General features: G+C 38.6%; 1 long non-coding RNA gene across 1 annotated transcript in view; it reads left to right on the forward strand.

The window, feature by feature from the left end:
• LOC119620946 (uncharacterized) overlaps positions 1 to 15,577 on the forward strand; it is a 49,249-nt gene extending 33,672 nt beyond the window's left edge. Inside the window, exon 4 of the long non-coding RNA XR_012091835.1 lies at positions 15,132 to 15,577. This is a non-coding gene — a long non-coding RNA (uncharacterized lncRNA). The remainder of the gene's footprint in view (positions 1 to 15,131) is intronic.
• The last annotated feature ends 329 nt before the right edge of the window (positions 15,578 to 15,906 follow it).

Below are 15,906 nucleotides of genomic sequence, written 5' to 3' on the forward strand. Positions count from 1 at the left end.
GCAAATTCTCAGGTACTGCCTCAGACTTACTGAATCAGAAACCCTGCAGGTGAGGCCCAGCACTTTGTGTTTTAACAGGTCCTCCAGGTGATTCTGAGGCCCAATCAAGTGTGAGAACCACTGCTGTACATGACATTTCCCATCATATGGTTTCCACTTGGTAAAAGATCCATGTTGTTCTCGGTCTATGCAAATAGCCCCAATGCTACCTAGTATGGGGCTCAGTATATGATAGGTCTTTAATAAGTATGTGTTGAATAAGTGAATTGAGCTCTTGGGTACATTAGGTTTTGAAAGACATGAGTAGGGTTTCTTTTTTTTTTTTTATCAAAACCACAGAGGGACAGTGAAAATACCATAGAAAGCCTAATATAAGGGACATGACACTTGCCTGGAGAAAAGTTTTCAAAATGAAATTATTTATTACCTTCTTTCAAACTCCTCCTTTCAGGTCAATCTTTTCTATGAAAAGATTGTCTCTGACCCCTATGGTTCATATTGATAGCCCTCTTATTTGGCTTCTTTGCAGCATTTAGTGTATCACTTAAGCTATGCTTGGATTATATGTGATGCATTTTTTGAGTGTCTCAGATATATAAGTCATAGTCTCCATAATGAAACTATATTCTCTTTAGCACATGGACTGTGTCTTTTCTTTTGCCTCTTCTAGTTTCTACCATGGCCTTAATATATAGTAAGATGTTGGGATAATGTTTTAATAAATTATCCTGTGTGTGTTTGTGTGTCTGTGTGTGTGCTTATACCTAGCCCTTTCAATAGTCAGCAAACACATTCATCACCTAAGAGAAAGGCTGTTATAATAGAAAAGCAGAAGACCAAAAAAAAGTAAATTCGTAGCCTTTGAGTTTTAAAAGCCTATTTCGATTTTCAGGAACTGGAGCTTTCGAGCTTCAAAGGCCCAAGTCCTAAAGAACCCAGAAGATGCACTTCATGACATACACACTAGATTTGAAAGGATACGGGATAAGTTAAAGCCTGTTTTCCTCTTCCCCAAACTAGATGAAGATTCTATCAGATATGAGAAAAGTGAGAATTAGAACAAAAGAGTGAGTCCTTAGTGAGTCCTTTAACAGAGGTGCTGTAACATGATGTTGTGGACCAAGACCCAAATTGAAAAAATATTAATAATACAACCCTCAATGGGGCATGTGAGTAGAGAAATCTGAGAGCAGATAAGACTGTTCCTTGCCTCTCCCCCACATAGAGGTTTTTGAGCAGTTCCCCTGAACCTAGCCTGACACCAGAGCAGTAGTGTCGACTGCACATATTATATGTCAGAAGACAGGCCTTGAGACCACCTCACAATTCCCTAGACTCTGGGGAGGTATTGGAAAAACCGAGTGTTTTCTAAATACCCACAAGGACATCTTGAGACCTGAGAGAACTTTATCTCAAGGTTAAGGAAGCACAGCAGTGATCTGAGCATCTGTAACTGATGCCTGGGTGGAATTTGAATATCCCTAGAACACATGCAAAGAGAAAACCAAGGCCACACATGACAATGCACCTTTCAGTGGATTCCAGGGTGAACAACAGCAGGCAACTGAAGATCAAACACTTTCTGCTTGTCTTAGCCACAGTCCCAGAGATTGTGGGGAGTGCTTGACTGGAGTTAAGGTTTATACTATTTGGAGGAATGGGGGCTCAAAATAGATTGAGATATTAGAAAAAACATTCTTGTGTATCTGAATTTGTGAGTTGACATTTCTTTCTTCTTTTTGTTTTTGTTTTTTTAGATGGAGTCTTGCTCTGTTACCCAGACTGAAGTGCAATGGCATGATCTCGGCTCACTGCAACCTCTGCTCTTGGTTCAAGCGATTCTCCTGCCTCAGCCCCCTGAGTAGCTGGGATTACAGGTGCATGCCACCATGCCCGGCTAATTTTTATATTTTTAGTAGAGACTGGGTTTTACCATGTTGGTCAGGCTGGTTTCGAACTCCTGACCTCGTGATCCACCTGCCTTGGCCTCCTAAAGTGCTGGGATTACAGGTGTGAGCCACTGTGCCTGGCCGACATTTCTATCAATTCTACCAAGGCACACTATATTTGGTCAATTGGATTGAATTGATGAACAAGATCCTTTTTCCTGAGGACAACATTGAGGAGAAAAGTGAATCAGAAAACAAAGCTGATCAGGTGTGGTGGCTTCGGCCTGTAATCCCACCACTTTGAGAGGCCAAGGCAAGAAGATCGCTTGAGCATAAGAGTTTGAGACCAGCCTTGGCAGCACAGTGAGACCTTGTCTCTACAAAAAATAAACAAAATTAGCTGGGTGTGGTGGCACACACTCATAGTCCCAGCTATTTGGGAGTCTGAGGTGGGAGAGGATCTCTTGAGCCTGGGAGGTTGAGGGGCAATGAGCTAAGATCATACCACTACCACTACCACTGCACTCCAGCCTGGGCAACAGAGCAAGGCCCTGTCTCAAAAACAAACAAACAAAAAGCTCCTGCTGGGGAATTGGGTAAATCATTGAAGTGCTCCTGAGCTGTCTTCGCCTCAGTATGCTTTTAACCCAACACTTCTCAACTTTTCTAGTGCTTGGTAGTGACAGTGGTGTTCCAAATACTGTGATATACCTAGTTAGGCAAAGTAGAGTCTAGCTATAGCCACTCAACTACTTACCAAGGTGGGAGAGTTAACTCAGGCATTTCAGAGTCTTCATACATACTCAGAGATCAAAACAAGAAGAAGTTTTAAAATAACTCTCAGACTCCCAACTGTACACGTATTTACAAATGTATGACTTGATCATTGATTTTTAGCAGATAAACAGAACCAGACAAGTTTATATTTTTAACTAAGTTATAGCGTGAGTATTGCATTTGGAAGGACCATGTTATTTATTAAACTGTGTGAGGCTGCTGTGATTATGCTATAGATAGGCAGAGGTCTCCAGAGTCAATTGGGGTTGTTGAATCACATTCAACGAATATCCTTGCATCTCAATTGAAGAAGCTTGCTATTGAGGGACTCCCCTGGAGTAATCAATTAACAGCAGTAGCATTAAGCAGCTAATGGTGCTGGGAAATCAATACTGGTATGGGGAAGAAACAATTCCCTGCAATGATTTCTATGCAAATTCTGATTCTTGTACCTAATGACATTAGGATTCACTAATGACACATAACTCAAGGAATTGCTTCTTTCTCAGTTAAGCATGAAGCACAATTTTTGCCCCTACAACCTTGGTGGCCACTGGGGCAGCTTACTTCTGTTTCTGGGAAGCAATAGATTAAGGTAAGACAGCCAAACTTTCTATGGGTCCCTCTTGTGGGAGAGGAGGTCTGATAGAAATACTGACTTCCTGAAGATTGGAATGGGTTCTTGAAAGTGCGAGGACCATTCATTCTTTCATTCAGTGAGCATTTGTCTGCCCTGGCCCTGTACCTTTAACTGCTCCATCCCCACTCATGACAAAGGTAGTCCTATCAAAGATACTTATAGCTCAGCCCAAACTGCTTTGAGACTCTACTTTCTCCCAGAGTAGATTCTACTACTTTCTCCCAATATTAAATCTTGTAGTTGGCATGCATTTTACCCCAAAATATGGAGTGAAATAAATATTTCTTTTATTCTCTAAATATCAATCTGCTCAGATACCATACCCTCCACCCAGATTTCATAGAACATTTAATCTCAGTCATTGTTGAGGCCTCCATGTCCACGTTAAGTACTAAGCATCTTGGACCATCACAGGGAATCCTCAGGTCTTCAGTTTTCACACTGGTCATCACTGACATACTCATTGTCCAAGCCTGTATGATCTCTTCAAGGCTAGCAGCTCTGCTGCTTCTGGACCAAACTGAGGTACAGGGGATTCTGTCCAGGCTGGGAGTCCTGAACTGGTTTGGGTCTAGTCTTGGATATCACGTTGCCATTTTTCTCCGATGTCCTGTCACCTCCCTGGGCACTGTCAAGGAACAGGGTGTCTATATACACTACTTGTAGAATCTGTAAAACTCCAGTAACCCTGTCTGTTTTGAGAATACTGTCTTGAAGCTCTAGGTACTTCAATATCTCTGTTTTCCAAACCTCAGAGTCACTTCCATTGTAGAACAGTAATATAGCTTTGTTTCCTCTTGCCTTGGCTTTAGAACTCAGCATCCTCTTAACTTTGATCTGGAGCAGTCGAATCTTTGGGTCATATTGTACCAGGTAGGCTGTGTGCATGTATGCATGTATGTGTGTGTGTTATGGGGAGGGGTGCTCATTCTTTCTGAATTTTCCCTTTCTCATCCTCCCTTCTCCTCCACCCCCTATACCTAGCAAACTTATAACTATACTTCAAGTCTCAGCTTATATGTAGTTCTTTCAGATTAGTTTTGCTTGCTCCTCTACTCTAAATAGTCCCTTTTATACACATGTATAGCACCCTGTAGCTATTCTATGTAGCACTTGCCATAATGGTAATGAGTTATTAGGGTGATTGTTAATGTTTGTTTTTTTCCCATGGGTTTGTAAACTCCATGAGAATAAGGACTGTTCTTTTCTGTTCATTGTTATGTCCCTATCCCTTCATAAAATATCTGACATTTAGATGTCGTAAACAAATGTTGAATAAATGAAGTGATATCTTTCCATATTTGAGAAGTAACAACAGAGAAATGATTTTCTAATTTTTCATTCTTTAAATTTGTATGGTGTTGATAGCTTGTACAATGAAAATAGATAGTGCATGCACTATCATAGCAAAAGAGTTGGCATAAAGTTGTTTATATTATCTTCCTCTTATCTTTTTAACACATAATATCTGTAGTGATGCCTCCTTTTTAATTCTTGATATTTCATTCCTCACGTTGGTAATTTGAGCCCTCTCTCAGTCTTTATTGAAATACAGTAATTATATTCATCTAAAACTTCATTAAGATAAAAGGCAAATTAGAGTGGGAGAAAATATTTATAATATACATAACTTGCAAAGGACTTGTGTCTAGAATATATATAAATAACTCCCATGGATAAATAAAAAATGACAGATAACCTAATTAAAAATTAAGGACTTGATCAGGTATTTCACCAAATAGTATACTGACTTGTTTAGCAAGCATCATTAGTCATTGGGGAAATGCAAATTAAAACCACAATGAGTTACCACTACACGTTTATCAGGATAGTTATCATTAAAAAGACCAACAACAGCAAGTATTGTCAAAGAGTGGAGCTAGTGGAACTCTCATATGCTATTGACTGGAGTGTAAATTGGTACAACGACTTTGGAAAACTGGCAGTATCAATTAAAGTTGAATATATGTGTACCCAATGACCTAATAAATCCATTACTATGCATATACCCAACAGAAATGCACACATTTGCACCAAAAGACATGTGCAAAATGTTCACAGCAGTATTATTTGTAATGGCACAAAACTAAAAATAATCTAGATGTTCATCAACATTAGAATGGATAAATTGTGGTATATTCATACAATGGAATATCACACAGCAATTAATAAGAAAAAAATACTACAACACCAAGCACAATGGGTGAATCTCACACATACAAGATTGAATAAGAAGCCAGAAATAAAAGAGAATACATTTATATCAAGTTCAAGCACAGGGAAAATTAATCTATGGTGATAGAAATTAGAATAATGGTAGAAGACCAAGAGAAACACGAGAGAGACTTTTGGGATGCTGATAATGCTCTGAGTCTTGATCTAGGTGATGGTAATGGGGGTGTGCTTACTTTATAAAAATTAATCTGTATAATTAAGATTTATATTTTTTGTATATTTCAATAAAAGCTTATAACAATAGATAGAATAAATACATTAAAAGAGAGAGTGACACTGGATGAATTTTAATGTTCCTTCTAGCTCTAACATGCTATGAATTTGTGTTTGAAAATGTTTTGAAAATAATAAAATCCTTGACAAGTATAAGGTCTTTTATGATTATCAGTGGTAGTTGACCCTGAATTCCTCATGATTTCCTGATCAAATTGTGAAAAATAATTTTGCTTAAAGTTTTATATATTTGTTTCCCATATGAAAATGTAAGTTACCTACCTTTCTGGCTCTTGTTCACTTCCTAGTTTCTTTGGAATTTTTTGGTGAAGACATTCAATGAACCACCAGAGGCAAATACCATGGAGAGTAATCCTGACTACTTGTATGGTTTGAGTTGGCAAGAATGATGGCAAAGCCTCTGAATGCAAAATGCAAGGTTTAAGGAGAATGCTTCATGGTTCCTTTGAGTCATCTGTGGCTTTGGGTTCCCCAGACTGTGTTTTCTACTTCAATGCATAATGCAGCAGTGGAAATAATAATGATTTTCCTGATCACTTGACCTCCGTTAGGAGTCAATTTTAATGTTAGGGCAAAATGATGCAATAAAAGACAAATAAAATGCATTTAGCATTCATTTCCAAATGTAGTCATTCAAATAGCATCACCTTTATCATTGCCATCACTTTGTTTTTTCCTTAGCCTTACCAGTAAAACTCCATTAATGAATCTATACAGTTGAAAAAGTGGTAGACTTACTCTGAGAGATGAGGCTTTGGCTTTACTGAAGCCTTTGAACTTGCTTAGAACACACTATTCATTTTTTTTCTTGGAAGCTTTTCTCTCTTTCAGATATTCATTAAGAACTCAACTTTCCTAGTGTCTAAATCAAAGTATCGTTTAAAGGTATATCGCCTCCCTAAATTCTTAGCCTGGGAAAAAATGTCAGAAAATTATTTAAATTCATTTAGTGAAGTATTTTAAATGCACATCTTACACTTTTGAGTGAAGTGTAATTTACATTTCATAAAAGTAGAAGCCGAGCAGCAAGCTGTAAGTAATTATCATATAATTAAATGTCTACTATGAAGAGAATGAAAACGTGGGCTCCTTTGTGCCTTTCGTGACTGGGTTATGCAATAGCAAATTAAATTACAGCTCTTTATCTCAGGAAGGCTCCAAGGGACCTACTGAGGGTTTTAAAAAGATACCCCTGAGTTGCCAATATAGTTTCAGCTGAAACCTGAAGCAATCACTTCACTCTCCAAGCAGACCACATGGAAATGGATTCTGTAGCTTTGGTTTTAGAATGGAAACCAAAATGTCTACTCCTCTCAGTAACTTAGAAAACCCTTTTATCCCTAAGTTAATATTTGTGAATGGGAAACACTAACATGATAATTGGTAATTAATTATTACTGTGGATGAGCTTTATTTATTTAAATTCACAAAGCAGTTGGCTTTAGGGATAATAATCAAATACTAAATGCATTTTTAATTAGTTGAAATACTCCTAATCTGATCTTATTTGATAGTCACTTAAAATATGCATTGCGTACTTGCTAAATTCCAGATGCTATGGGGGCATCAAAGGGTCAAAAAAGACATGTTGTCTGCTCTGAAGGTGATTACAGTCAGGAAGGGGATAGAATCTATGCATACAAAAAATACAATATAAGGCAAAATTAGATAGTTATCAGAGAATCTAAGGTGGAGGAGCTCAGAGGAAGGAGCAATCATTTCTATTTTTGGCTAAGTAGAGCAGGTAAGGTTTCAAGAAAATAGTATTTAATTTGGTGGATAAGGAATAGATTTATTATAGGAGGAGGGATTGAGGAGCCCATGATCAATTATACAGGTGGGAAACCAGCACAGGGTCTTCAGGGAATGAAGTAGAGTAGTTTGTTCCCTTATTCAACAGTCACTGGCAATTTATTTAAATTTGTGAATACAATCGTTAAGTTTTGCAGACTTTCTTCTCAGTCAAAAGCTATAATATGATATTCTTGCTATTGTTTGGAGCATTAGATTCATGTAGGGGTCTAGTGAGAGATATGGATGATGTATTGTTTAATTCCTGCATTGCCATGAAAATACCTGAGATGGGGTAATTTATAAAGAAAAGAGGTTTAATTGGCTCACAGTTCTGCAGGCTGTGCAGGAAGCATGGCAGCATTTGCTCGACTTCTGGAAAGATCAGGAAACTTACAATAATGGCAGAAGGTGAAGGGGGAAGCAGGCACTTTTTATGTAGCAAGAGCAAGAGGAAGAGAGCAAGAAGGGGGAGATGTCACACACTTTTAAACAACCAGATCTCATGAGAACTCCATCATGAGAACAGCACTAGGGAGATAGTGTGAAACAGGTAGCAGCTGCTCCCATGATTCAATCACCTCCCACCAGACCCCACCTCCAGCATTGGGGATCACATTTCGACACGAGATTTGGGTGGGGACACAGATGCACACCGTATCAGATGACAGTGGAAGTTGCAGCTGGATTGCAAAGACAATTGGGCACCAGTCCAATGAAGATAGACTTTACTTAGAGAATCATTTATTTAAAAATTATTGATGGACTATTGTGTACCCAGCATGTGTAATACAGTCGTGAACATCTTTCCTGCCCATAGGGAAATGAGTTTAGTGAGGAGACGGTTGAGAGGTATGAGGGCCCCTCTCTTACAGGATGTGAGGTATTAGGAAAGGCACACCTTCTAGAGATGGAAATGTCTGAGTTGAAACATAAAGGACAGCATAGGCTTTTCTGAGATGAAGATGATAAGAAGGTGTTTCAAGCAGAGAGAACATGTCAAATCACTGAGGTGTAGAGAATCAGAGAGTTCCTGGTCTTGCTGGGCTTGAACCTAGGGTGTGAACTGAGTTGTAGAGAGTCAATGCTATAGGGGTCAAAAAGGGAGAGGCTATTGCAATAATTCAGGTAGAAATGACAAGACCTTGAGTGAAAAATATAGTAGTAGGGAAGAAGGCATACATTTGAGAGATATTTAGGGGGTAGAATTTACACAATTTGGTAATCAATTGCGTGTAAGTGATGAAGTGGTTAATGGAGAGTGAGTGTGAATCTCAGGATTGAACTTTGGTGTCAGGAAGTGCCATTCATTGAGAGGGGAAACACAGAAGGATAAGACTTGATGGGGAAGTCCTGAGCTCAGTTTTACCTATGTTGAGTGTGAGGTGCCTGTCAGATATCCAAATGAAGATTGGATATATTATTTGGGGTGCAGGAATGTAGTTTTTGCTACTAGTATAGTCTTGGAAGTCATCAGTATTAGGAGTTAAAAATCTGAATGTCTACAGGATCCAGACAGGTGACATAAATTAATAATTTTTGGGGGGCTGATACGGGCCTAAGACAAAAGGAAGAGATGAGCACAAGCCCTACCCACAGACATTCAAGTTAGAAATAAATGTTGGAGGTAGCACCAGGGAAAAGAAAAAAAAATCTTGTAAGCCAGCCAAACAAAACCCAGCTGCAGGCCATATGAATCTTCAAGCAGCCAGTTTTCCATCCTTGAGACGTATGTATGCATATAGAGTAGATGTAGCTTTTATGCAGGGGGAATATGTAGAGTACAGAAAAAGAGCAAGGACAAAGGTCCCTAGGAGTAACACAAAAAACAAGCAGATACTCCGCTCCGGTTTGGGGAGGGAGAAGAATGAGAGAAGGGAGATAGAGAAGAAAAAGGAGAGGGAGATGGAAAGAAAAACAGAGTATGGTGTCCAGGAAGCAAGAGGAGAAGAAAACTTTCAGGCAGGGAATGGTTAACTGTGTTGAATGCTACAGACTTAGATTAAGATTGTGAACTTTCTATAGGAATTTGTACCATGGAGAGATTGCTAGCTTGAAATGAAACCATTTCAATGGTGTAGTGGGGGGCTAAAGCCAAACTGTAGTGGGCTGAGGATTTAATGGAGGAGAAGAAGTGGAGACTGTGAGTATAGAAAAGTCTTTCAAGAAATTTGGTTATGAATGTGAGGTGAGCAGTTGGGTGGCAGCTGGCTATTTATCTATGCATATACACTGAGAGAGACATGAGCATACTTGTATTCTAAAGAGAAAGGATGAAGTTGAAGATGTAAGAATGAGAAGGATCTGTTCAAGAGTTGAGGTCCCTGGAAAGGTGGCAATAGAAGAGATCCAGAGAATAGGTGGAAGGATTAGCCTCGAGATAGAAGAAATGGCACCTTTTCTATGGAAATTGAAGATAATTCATTTAACAAGGGTTTATGGAGCCTCTGTACCCTGCCAGATACTGTTCTAGGTACTGAAGATGTAGCAGTTTGAGAAACCAGGACAAAAATCCCTGCCTGGATGGAACTTACATTCCAGAAAGAATGAAGTATGTACAAGAGCAAATACATAAAAGCAAGGATGAAACATTGGAAATGTAGTTGAAACATTCTTATTTGATGACCTCAATTTTCTCTGTGACTGAGGGAGGAGATCTTATGGTACTGGACATAAAATATACTGAGTTGGGGTTTGTGTGAAAGAGGGGCCTAGGAACAGAAAAAGAAACTTCTGAGCAGCAACTAGACTCCTACTTGTCTTGCAGTAGAGAAGGGATGCACAAACTTTTTCTGTAAAGGACCGGATAGAATAATATTGTCTATATCTACAAAAGTCTTGCTGGGATGTTGATAGAAATTACATTAAATCTGTTTATCAACTTGGGGAGAATTCTCATCCTTACTGTGCTGAGTTCCCAATCCAGAACATGTTATGTATCTCCATTTATTTAGATTATTTTTTATTTCTTTCATTAGCATTATGTAGTTTTCAATGTATAAGTTCCGCATGTGTTTTGTTAGATTTGCACTTAAGTATTGGATTTTAAAAGTAATTTAAATGGTACTGTATTTTGAACTTCAGTGCCCACATTTCATTACTGTTATATAGAAATACAATTAATTTTTTAATTATTATCTTCTGTCCTCCAACCTTGCTGAATTCATTTACTTGTTTTGGAGGTTTTTATAGATTCCTTTGGATATTCTATGTGGGCATCTTCAAACCTGGGTAGTTTTATTTATTCTCCATCTGTATGCCTTTTATGTTCTTTACTTTCTTTATTGAACTGGCTAGATCTTCTAACATTATGTTGAGTAAGAGTGGTGAAATGGACATCCTTGCCTTGTTCTTAATCTTAGGGGGAAACTATCCAGTCTTTCATCATGAAGTATGATGTTAACTTTAGGCTTTATGTAGATGTTCTATATCAAGTTGAGAAAGTTCCTCTCTATATTTTTCTGAGAATGTTTATAGTGAATTGGTATTAATTTTTTCAAACACTTTTCCTGCATTGATCAATATGTTCATATAATATTTCTTCTTTAATCTTTTAATATGGTAAATTACATTAATTGATTTTTGTAATATTGTACTGGCTTTGCATCTGTCTTTATCCATTGTTTGTTGATACAATAGAATACTATCGGCTAGGTAATTTACAAAGAAAAGAGATTTATTTCACTCATGGTTCTGGAGGCTGGCAAGTCCAAGAGCATGGTGTTGGCATCTAGTGAGGGTAATCTCATGGTGGAAGATATCATATGATGAGGAAGCACACAGGAAAGACAGAGAGAAAAGATGGGGGATAAATTTATTTTTTTAACCAGGAGCCTGTTCCTATGATAACTAACCCACTCCTGTGATAACAGCATTAATCCATGACCTTTTAAAGACCCCACCTCTTAATGTTGTTACAGTGGCAATTAAGTTTCCAATACATGAACTTATGGGGGACACATTGAAACCATAGTATTCTCTCCTGGCCCTCCAAATTCATATTCTTCTCACAAGTAAAGTACATTCATTTTATCCCAATAGTTCCAAAAGTCTTAACTTTTTTCAGCATCAACTCAAATGTCCTGATATATAATAATGTTTTGTTCTCCTAAATGTCTCAAAATAGAGTTGCTTACAAAAAGTGACTCAGCCCACAGTGAAATTGCTAACCCCTCAAAGTGATAAACATATATATATAATGAACTGAGGTGATAACGCTTACTGTGACCAGGTGCACTCCAGACCTGACAAGAAAGTGAGGCTGAGATAATGACCATGGATACTCCTGTGGAGGGCCATAAAAAACAAAGAAACTGACCATGACTAAGATGCCTAAAGAAACTCTGCCCATGAGAACTCCAAGTCCTCTTGGTAATGGCTGCTGAAAACTCTGCCTTAGAAGAGCAGAGACTTCCCCCACTGGTCAGCATTTTGAAGGAAATCCAGAGCTGCCCAGTTGGTCTGTCAGTGTGCTGGTCTTCTGAATTACTCGCCATGGTTTGTTCTCCCTCTTTCTTATTACTGCCTTTATGTGTGAAATATATTTGCATGATTATTGGTGTGTGAAAGCCTCACAATAAACCATAAATTTGAAAGCATTTAATTGGCCACTGAGCCTCTTTGAAACCTTTCCCCATTTTTGGATTTAGCACAGCTAGGCTGATTCAAACCTGACACAAAAAATCAAAAGTCCAAAGTCTTATCTGAATCAGATATGGGTGAGACTCAAGGTATGATTCATCCTGAGGCAAATTCCTTCCAGCTATGAACCTGTGAAATCAGAACAAGTTGTCTACTTCCAGAAGACAATGTGGGACAGGTATAGGATAGACATTTTGATTCCAAAAGGGAGAAATAGGCAAAAAAAAAAAAAAAAAAAAGAAGAAGAAGAAGAAGTAGTAAGCCCTAAGTAAGTCCAAAACCCAACACGGAAACATTAAGTGTTAAACCTGGATAATGACCTGCTTTGACTCCATGTATCACTTCCTGGATATACTGAGGTGGGAGTTCGGCCCCGAAGGCCTCAGGCAATACAGCCCCTATGGCTTTTCAGGACCCAGTCTCTCCAGCAGCTCTCATTGGTAGAAGTTTCATGTCTGCAGTTTTCCCAGGCTGGCATTGCATGTTTGGACCTCTATAGTGCTGAAGTCTTAAGGGAAGCCTTACCCCTGCAGCTCCACTAAGCATTGCCTTAGTGGGAAGTTCTCTATGGTGGCTCTGCCTTTGTAGTCAGTTTCTGCCTGGGCTTTCAGGCATTTTGTGGCATCCTTTGTAATCTAGGTGGAGGAAGCCATTCTTCCACAGATCTTGCATTCTGTGTATCTGTAGAATTAACACCATGTGGTTAATTAACACCATGTGGTCATAAGCTGCCAAGGCTTATGACTTAGACCTTTTGGAGCAGCAGCTCAAGCCATACCTGGACCCATTGAATCATGAGTGCAGCAGCTGAGGAGTGCTGCACCAGAATGCAGGGAGCAGAGTCCTGAGTAGGCTCTGGGCAGTGAGCCCATGGAAGACACCCAGGACCTGTCCCCTGAAATCATTCTGTCCTCCTATAGCTCTGGGCCTGTGATGGGAGGGGCAGCCTCAAAAACCTTTAAAATTCCTTTGGGGTCTTTTTCTCCCACTGTTTTCATGAATAGCACCTGGCTCTGTTCTATCAATACTAATCTCTTTCGTAAATGATTGTTTGGTCACAATCTTAGTATTATATTCTTAGCACTATTTATTTATTTATTTTTTTAGACAGGGTCTTGCTCTGTCACACAGGCTGGAGTACAGTGGTGCAATCTTGGCTCACTGCAACCTCTGCCTCTCAGGCTTAAGCAATCCTCCCACCTCAGCCTCCTGAGTAGCTGGGACCACAGGTGCAGGCCACCATGCCTGGTGAATTTTTTGTGGAGACAGGGTTTTACTGTGTTGCCCATGCTGGTCTCACACTCCTGAGCTCAAGAAATCCACCTGCTTTAGCCTCCCAAAGTGCTGGGATAACAGGTGTGGGCCACTGCACCTGGCCTATTCTTCATATTCCAGAGTATGCTTTTTCAGTCTTTACATGGCCAGCCTGTGAGTTTTCCTTATCTTTCTGTTTGGCTTATCTTTTTAAGTATAAATTTCATCTTTAAGTCATTCTTTGGCTTTCGCATCTCACTGTATGTGGCTAAAAGTAGCCATGCAACAGTCTGAATACATTGCTGCTTAGATATTTCTTCCATTAGATATCCTAGTTCATTGCTCTTAAGTTCTGCATTTCATGAAGTCCTAGGACACAGACATAATTCAGCCAGGATCTTTGCTACTTTATAACAAGGAAGGCTTTTTCTTCAGTTTCCAATATTTTGTTTCTCAAATCAGTCTGTGACCTCATCAGAATGGCCTTTGTTGTCCATATTTCTATCAGCATTCTAGTCATGACCACTTAAATAATGTCTAAGACGATTTAGACTTCCTCTGTAGCTCTCCCCTTAGGAGCCCTCACCAGAAACTTAGTGCTCTGTTCATGCCAATTTAGACTTTTTCTAGCCTGCTGCTCCAAATTCTTCTAGCCTCTAACCATTATTCAGTTCCAAAGCTGCTTCCACATTTTCAGGCATTTTTAATAGCAATAGCTCCATTACTTGGTACCAGTTTTCTGTCTTAATTTATTTTCTGCTGCTATAACAGAATACTTTAAACTGAGTAATTTATAAAAAAGAAAAAGAAATTTATTTGGCTTACAATTCTGGAGGCTGAGAAGAACATGGTGTGCCATCCGGTGAGGGTCAGTCCATGGTAGAAGAGTGGAAGGCAGAATTGAGCATGCAAGACAGAGAGAAAATAGGAGCTAAACTTGTTCATTTATTATGAGCTTACTTCTATATAACTATCTCATTGTCATAATGACATTAATGCATTTATGAGAGTGAAGCCCTCATGACTTACCTCTTTTGTGCCTCACCTCCCAATACCATCACAGTGGCAATTAAATTTCAACATGAATTTTGATGGGGACATTCAAACCACTTCAGCATCCATGGTATAAAACCTACTTGAGCATGTTGTTTAATTACTTTTATGTGTTGCTGAATTGTTTTTTTCTAGTACTTTGTTAGGGATTTTTGCATCTATATTCATGAGGGATATTGTTTGGTACATTTCTGTACTGTCTTTGTCTGATTTTCTTATCAGGATAATATTAGCTTTAAAAAAGGAATTGAGAAGTATTCACTCCTATTGTCTGGAAGATATTGTGTGGACTTAGAGTTAATTCTTCTTTAAATATTTGGTATAATTCTCCCGTGAAACAATCTGGACCTGAAGATTTCTTTTTGTGAAGTTTTAGAATTATGAATTTAATTTTGTTATAATGCCATTGAAATGATATATTTTATATTGGGTGAGATTGCGGTAGTATATTTTTTTGAGAAATTGGTTCGTATCATGTATGTTGTCAAATTTATGTATGTAGAGATGTTTGGACTATTCCCTTTTTACCCTTTTGATGTCTGCGGGGTCCATAGCGATAATCTCATTTTATTCCTTATATTGATAATTCGTCTTTTTTTTTTTTTTTTTGAGACAAGATCTCACTTCAACGCCCAGGCTGGAGTACAGTGATGCAATCATGACTCACTGCAGTCTCAACTTCCCAGGCTCAAGCAATCCTCCCACGTCAGCCTCCCATGTTGCTGGGGATACAGGTGGGTGCCACCATACCTGGTTAACTATTTTTTGTACTTACTGTGGAGACAGGGTTTTGCCATGTTCAAGTGGCTGTCAAACTCCTGGGCTCAAGTGATCCACCTGCCCAGGCCTCCCAAAATGCTCAGATTACTGGCATGAGCCACTGTGCCTGTTAGATAATTTGTGTCTTCTTTTTTTACCTTGTCAGTTTTTCTAGAGGTGTGTCAACTCTATTGATCTTTTAAAAGAACTAGGTCTTTGTTTCAATGACTTTATTGTTTCTCTGTTTTCAACTTCATTGACTTCTCTTTTTAAAATTTTAAAAAATGTTGTGGGTATGTTTATGTAGTAGGTGTATATATTTATGGGTTACATGAGATATTTGATATAGGCATGCAATGTGTAATAATTACAACAGAATAAATGGGGTATTCATTCCCTCAAGCACTTATCATTTTTGTTACAAACAATTTAATTATACTTTTAGTTATTTAAAATGTGCAGTTAAGTTACTTTGACTATAGTCACCCTGTTCTGCTAGCAAATACTAGGTCTTATTCATTCTATTTTTTTGTACCACTAACCATCTCCACTTCTGCCCCACATCCCCATTACCCTTCCTAGCCTTTGGTAGCCATCCTTTTACTCTCTATCTTGACGACTTCAATTGTTTTA

The sequence above is a fragment of the Chlorocebus sabaeus genome, chromosome X (genome assembly GCF_047675955.1).
Source record: "Chlorocebus sabaeus isolate Y175 chromosome X, mChlSab1.0.hap1, whole genome shotgun sequence".
Classification (NCBI taxonomy): Eukaryota; Metazoa; Chordata; class Mammalia; order Primates; family Cercopithecidae; genus Chlorocebus; species Chlorocebus sabaeus.